The sequence below is a fragment of the Tamandua tetradactyla genome, chromosome 19 (genome assembly GCF_023851605.1).
Source record: "Tamandua tetradactyla isolate mTamTet1 chromosome 19, mTamTet1.pri, whole genome shotgun sequence".
In the NCBI taxonomy this organism is placed as follows: Eukaryota; Metazoa; Chordata; class Mammalia; order Pilosa; family Myrmecophagidae; genus Tamandua; species Tamandua tetradactyla.
Window position 1 is genome coordinate 6417363 of NC_135345.1, and position 7380 is coordinate 6424742.

A 7380-nucleotide genomic window follows, 5' to 3' on the forward strand; every position below is an offset into this window, starting at 1 on the left:
GTTCACTAATCCTATGTTCTGTCTCTTGAAATCTATCATTGTAGGTTTCCATTATTTTTTTCATTTCTTCTACCGTGCCTTTCATTCCCATAAATTGTGATTTGCTTTTTCAGACTTCCGATTTCTGCTTTTTGTTCATTCCTTGCCTTCTTTATATACTCCCTCCATTCATTGATTTGGTTTTTGATGAGGTTCTCCATATCTGTTCATATATTCTGAATTAATTGTTTCAGCTCCTGTATCTCGTTTGAATTGTTAGTTTGTTCCTTTGACTAGGCCATATCTTCAATTTTCCTAGTGTGATTTGTTATTTTTTGCTGGCATCTAGGCATTTAATTACCTTAATAAGTTTATTCTGGAGATTGCTTTCACTTATTTTACCTAGGGTTTTCTTGCTGGATGAATTTGTTGTCTATCTGTTCTTTGATATTCAGTTCAGCTTTATCTGGACCTCAAGCTTAAGTTTTGTTTAACAGAGGAGAATTTTTCAGTTCTTATTTTCTTGTTTCTTGCCCTGCTTATATGGTGTTCCCCCCCACACACACACTTAGGATGTCTACTTAGATATTATAGACCCCAGCCGGATTTTCCCAGACCAAACTGGCCTCCTAACAGGAGCAAAGAGTCACCTGCATTGGTTCTCCCTGAAGGTGAGACCCAGCAGGTTGAAAGACTTTCCTGTGAAGTCTTTGGGCTCTGTTTTTCTTATCCTTCCCAGTATGTGGTGCTTGTGCGCCTGCAGGTCCCACCAGCATAAGATGATGCGGTACCTTTAACTCTGGCAGACTCTCTTGGCTGGGGGCATGGTGGAGACAGAGGAGAGGTTGTAGGCTGGTTTTAATGGCTTCAAATTATCAAGCCCTGGTGTCTGAATTCCTTGAGGGAGGGATGCCACCTGAGTTGGGCTTCACCCCTCCCATGGGGAAGGTACAGGCTCCAGACAAGCCCTCAAATGATCTTGTTTCTGCCTATGTCTGGGGCAGTGCTGCCTTATCTTTATCACATCTTATCAGTTACCATCAGCATACTCACCATTCTCATCATTATCACCAGCGTCATCAGTATGTTCACCAACGACCAGTATCAAACATGCTCACCATCGTCATCACCACCAGCATCAAACGTGCTCACCATCCTCATCACCACCAGCATCAAACGTGCTCACCATCCTCATCACCACCAGCATCAAACGTGCTCACCATCATCATCACCACCAGCATCACTTCAACATGCTCACCATCCTTGTTACCACCAGCATCACCATCATCCTTATCACTATCACCATCAGCATCGTCACCACTCTCATGATCATCACCATCATCAGCATTATCACCACCATCACCACCTGCACACAGTGTCACCATCTTCCCCAGAACAGCTGACTTTTATGAGCACTTACTCTGTGCCAGGCACTGTTCTAAGCATGCTACATGACCAAACATCTTGAGTTAGGCAATATTATCATTATCTCCATTTTACAGAAGAGGAAGTTGAGATTAGGATAAATATAGGGACTTCCTCAAATACACGGCTAATGGGCATCAGAGCTGGAAATCACATCAGACAATTGGACTTATTCATTGTTTTCTGAGAGGGCCTCCGCTGTAGCAGGCACTATTCTAGGGGCTGAAGGGGGCAGGACTAAGAAGACAGAGGTGGGACGTCTGCATTGCAGTGTACCTGTGTGTGTGTACATGTGCATGCGAGCATGCATGTGTATGCATGTGGGGTGGGGCAGAAACACAGATATTAAAGAAACAGACAAATGAATAAAGACAGTTTCTATGAAGAGATTGTAATAGGGGCATGGGGCAGAAGGGAAGGAGCAGGGCTCCTTAAGCCTTATGGTCAAGGAATGTCTGAAGAGGTGACATTCAGACAGAGACTGGAAGGACATGAAGGGGAAGATCTGCAGGCAGAGCTCCAGGGAGAGGGAACAGCAAATGTCAGAGACCCACGATGGCCACAAGCAACCATGTGCTGGAGCCAGAAAGAAGGCTGGTTTTCACGGTCTGGGCAGGAGAGAATGCAGTGGGTGTGGGGTTGGGATGGGGGCAGGACTGGGCCATGCATGCTGTGGGTAGGAGTTTGGTTGACTCTGCATACGATGGGAAGCTTTGGAGGATTTTTAAGGAGGTGGAAGGCATGACCTCAGGTTTTAAAGAGGCCATTGGCCTTCCGGATAGAGAAAATGTTGGTAGGGATTAGAGGTGGGATGGGGAGACCATTCAGAAGATGCCTGTGGTCATCCAGCAAGAGATGGTGGTTGTCATGCTGTCAGAGGAAATGGGAAGAATTTGAGGTCTATTGTGGAGATGGGGTCAACAAAATAACTGATGAGTTAATGGGGAGGATGCAGGAAAGGTGGTCCAGGTCCTGCTGGTGGTGACCACTTGCTCAGCCCTTACCCCGTGCACCATGGGCTGCTCAAGGGCTTTGTGTGATACTCGAATTCCACTATTGTCACCACAGAAACAAAGTGAGGAAACCGAGGCACTGAGAGAAAACCCAGGCCACACAGCTGGAATGTAGTGGAGCCAGATCGAAGCCCAGATATTGTTGAATGAATAAATGAGTATGGGGAAACTTTTCTCACAGCTGTGCAAATGGGGCCAAGGGCAGGTGTGAGCTCCCTGAAAAGGTGGCTCCATCAGATGAGAGGCGGCCATAGTCACTTTAATGGGTTGGAGTAAGAGTGGATTAATTTGGTTGGGGGCGGGCCACGATGTCTCAGCAGGCAGGGTTCTCACCTGCCAGAGACCCAGGTTTGATTCCTGGTACCTGCCCATGCGAAAAAAAATTTGGTTGGATTTCTGGGGAGGTTTATTGAACATGCCATTTCCCCTGGTGTAAAGGTTTGTCTCCCCACTTACTCATTTTTTTTTTTTTGCCAGAGGCTCACTTGAATGTTTTCATTTCACATATTGATTTCTAAATGACATTTTGATTTCTATTCCTTGAATTTCTCTTCTCTTCCAACTCATCAACCTTTGGCACATTGCACTGACCCTGTCATTGGCTGGTTATGGGAAAAAGTGAGATGTAAGCTGCTTCACTACTTACTAAGAAGGGCTGCCAGTCTAGGCCCTCAGTTTCTAGCCTTTGTTTTAGGGTTACCATGACCCTTTCCCATTGCAGGAAAATCCAGTGTCACAAACATTTACAAAGAAGTAAAAATGATTTACCCAGAGGGTGAGGACTGATCTTTAGGAGATCCAGTTCAGTGTCAGACCTGGAAAGTATATAGATGAGTATTCTTTAGTGTATCAGTTAGCTATTGCTGTGTAACAAATCAACTCAAAATTCAGTGGTTTAAACACCCACTATCTATTTACTCATGAATCTACAATCTGGGCTGGGCTCAGCTGAGCAGTTCTTCTGAGGGCCTCACCTGGGGCTACTCGGTGACCTCCACCAGTCATCTGGAGCTCCACTGGGCTTGGGCAATCCAAGGTGCCTCTTTCATATGTCTAATGCCTTGGCTGGGATGGTTGTGAGAGCTGGGGTTTGGCTGGGCTTCTCTCTCTCCACTTGGAGAGTTTGTCAGAGTGGCTGGAATTCCTTATGTAATGGTTCAGGCCTGGAGAGGGCAAGGGTGGAAACTACACAGCCTCTTATGGCCTAGGCCTGGAGGTCACCCCATGCCACTTCTCCCTCTTTCAGTTGATCTATTGGTCACAGGCCGACCCAGATTCAGGCAGAGGGGAAACAGACCGCACCTTGTGGTGGAAAGGGTGGCAAAATCACAGTACAGAAGGGCATGCAAGATGGGAGGGATTGTCTTGACGTCATTTGTGTCAGATCTCTGGGGCCTCGCACCGTGCCTTAGGGTACATGTCAGGAGCTCAGGGACTGACCTGGATTGAACTGCTCACCAGTGAGCAGCTGAAATGGCTTGAACCCAAGACTGCCTGACTCCTGGGACAGTGCTCTGTCTACCCTCTGTGCTGGCCTTTCCCCTGTTCAGGGTCTACAAAGACCTAACGGGCAGGAGGTGGTTCTGTCTGTTCAAGGCAGGCATTTTCATGTCATCGTAGAAGGTGTTTTGTTTTGCTAAAGCTGCTGAAATGTGTACCAGATATGGAATGGCTTTTAAAAAGGGAATTTACTAAGTTACAAGCATGCAGTTCTAAGGCCATAAAAAATGTCCAAACTAAAGCATCCAGAGAGCGATACCTGGACTCAAGAAAGGCCGATATCTGTCATGTGGAAGGCTTGTGGCTGGTGTCTGCAGATCCTTGTTCCTGGGTCCATTGCTTCCAGCGTCTAATGCCAGTGGGTTCCCCTCTAAGCGTCTGTGGGCCTTCACTTAGCTCCTCTGGGACACAACTCTCGGTTCTAGCTTACTTAGCATCTTGTAGGAAGGAACATGATGATGTCTGCTGGGCTCTAAAACAACTGTTTTCCAAGTATCTACATCTTATGCCTGTGTCGGCTCAGTTGGCTTGGAGTTTTCTCCAAAATGTTTCCCTCTTTAAAGGACTCCAGTAAACTAATCAAGGCCCACCTTGAATGTTCAGAGTCACATCTCCATCTAATCAAAAGGTCATACTCATAACGTGGTGTAGAAACAATCCAGTCAAAACTTCCCACCCTAAACAATAGGTCTGTGCCCACAAATTGGATCAGGATTAAAACATGGCTTTTCTGGGGTATGTAACAGTTTCAAACTGGCACATGGGGGATTATAAGCTGTGTGACCTCGGGCAAGTTAATTCATGTCTCTGTGCCTCAGTGTCCTCATTTGTATGCTGCACCTACCTTCAGGTTTGTTCTGAAGGTAAATGGCATAAATATGTCAAGTGTTGGCACATGGTAATCAAGCAAGTCATAGCTACGATGACCCATGTCATCTTTTAAATTACTAGAGCTTTGGGATCAGAAAGATCTAATCATAGCAGCCATCATTTGTTGAGTGCTTACTATGTGCTGGTTTCATGGCAAGCACTGTGTGTGGGTCATCGCATTTAATCCTCAGTGATCTGATGAGGCAGGATCTTTTATTAACTCACATATCAGAATGAAGAAACGGATCATCAAAAAAATTAAATTTTCAGATCATTAAGTGACGGAGTAACTTTTGAGTCTAGAAACTCACTCTCCCAGAGCTTTAGCTTAAGAGTTAAGCAACCACATTTCATATGTTTGGGCAAATTACTAAAGCCTTTCAAGCTTCAGTCTCCACGTGGGGTGGATAATATAGTGCTTTAGCTTCTTAGGCTGCTGAAAGCAGGTGACCGTGAAATGGGTGGGCTCAAACAATGGGAATTTATTAGCTTACAGTTTTGAGGCCGAGAAAAATGTCCAAGACAAGGCATCATCGAGGCGATGCTTTCCCCAAGACTGGTTGCCGGTGACCTCGGACTCCTCTGCCACATGGCGAGGCCCACGGTGGCGTCTGCTGGCCTCGTCCTTTCTTCCAGGTTTCATTGCTTTCACCCGTTCCTGTGATTTTTCTTTCTCCCTCTTTGTATTTGTCCCTTTTATAAAGGATTCCAGTAATAGGATTAAGACCCATCCTGGGACACATCTTAACTGGAATAACCTTATCAAAGGTCCCTACTTACAATGGATTCACACCCACAGTAATGGATTTGATTTAAGAACATGTTTTTCCGGGGTACAAACAGCTTCAAACCACATACATGGGCTTTGTTGTAAATTGGGTAGCACAGGATCTGACCCAGATGGGCCTGGAATGCTTGATAAATCACCCCAGTTGACACCCTGCCTCTTGGTAGTCCAGTTGTTGGGGAGCTAGCTTGTAAATTGGGAGGAAAGGCCTGGCTTTCTCCCCACCCTCTCCTGGTCTCTCTCTTTCTTGGGAGTGGCTATGGAAAGTTTTAAGCCAGGGGAGATGCACCGTGAGCTTGAACTAATGTTTTCCTGTTTCATAATTTATTGCCTCCCTTCTTAGATGGCCAGAGTGCTTACTGGCCATCCTTGTTTAGGGGAAGACTGACCTTGGGTTTCTCAGGGCAGAATCCTCGGTGAAGCCTGTGTTCCCTTCAAGTTCTTTGCAGCTAAAAATGAGCTGGTGGTCTGAGGTTGGACCCTCTGAGGCTAGCTCAGAGGCAGGGAAAGTGGTCTAGCCTTCAGCAGCATATAGTTCAGCCCTCCCAAGGGGTCTCTAAAGCATCCATACATTTAATCCAGACCTGATATTCTCAAGTTCTGTGGATTCTACCTCCAAAAATATCTTCTGAACCCATCCATTTCTTCCATCTCCATTGTCACTGGCATCTTTGCCTGGACAGACTCGGTAGTCCCCTGATTACTCTCCCGGCATCCCACCATCCTTAAACCACTATGATCTGTGATCTGCTCAGGAACCAGCCTCTTTCCTTCAGACTTAGAGTGGACGCTGGCTCGTTCTTGTGGCCTTCAGGTCCTGCCTGGCCTGAATGCATCATTCTTCATCCAGGCTCATTTCTTGTGTCTCTCGCCCTCATTCACTGTACACCAGCAGCCCCGGCCTCCTTTCCCTTCCTGGGACCCCCTAGCACTTTCCTGTATGTGGCCAGTGGTTGCCATTGTGGTCCCATCAGCTTCCTTCTTCCTGTGCGTGATGCTGCCCCATGCTCCCACCTCTGGGGTGGAGCCACCCCCTCCCCTGGAAGCGGAGGTATTGGTGTTTTATGTAGTCAGTAGAACCCAGTAGAGATGATGCTCCAGAGCTTCATTCAAATGGAAACATGTAGCATGTGCTCTTCTGTCTTCTTATGGTCATCATGCCCATGAGATTTATTCATGTTGTTGCAAGAATCCATGTTTCAGGAGGATGGTAGAGAGTGGATGTTCTAGTTTGCTAGCTGCCAGAATGGAAATACCAGAAACATAATGGTTTTTAAAAGAGGGAGTTTATTAGGTTGCAAGTTTACAGTTCTAAGCCCATGAAAATGTCCCAATTAAAGTAGGTCTATAAAAATATCCAAATAAGGCACAACAAGAGGGTACCCTCATTCAAGAAAGGCTGATGACCTTCAGGGCTCCTCTCTCAACTGGAAAGGCACATGGTGAACATGGTGACGTCTGCTAGCTTTCTCTCTAGGTTTCCTGTTTCATGAAGCTCCCCCAGGGGCATTTTCCTTTTTCATCTCCAAAGGTCTGTGGCTGTGTGGGTTCCTGTGTCTCTTGTGTCTCTGAAGCTTTTTCCAAAATGTTTCCCCTTTTAAAGGATTCTAGTAAGCTAATCAAGACCCACCTGGAATGGGTGGAGTCACATCTCCATCTGAGCAAAGATTAACACCCACAATGAGTGTGTCACATCTCCATGTGGATAATTTAATACATTTTCCAACCTACAGTACTGAATAGGGATTAAAAGAAAAGGCTGGCTTCACAAGACGTACAGGATTAAAATATGGCTTTTCTAAGTAC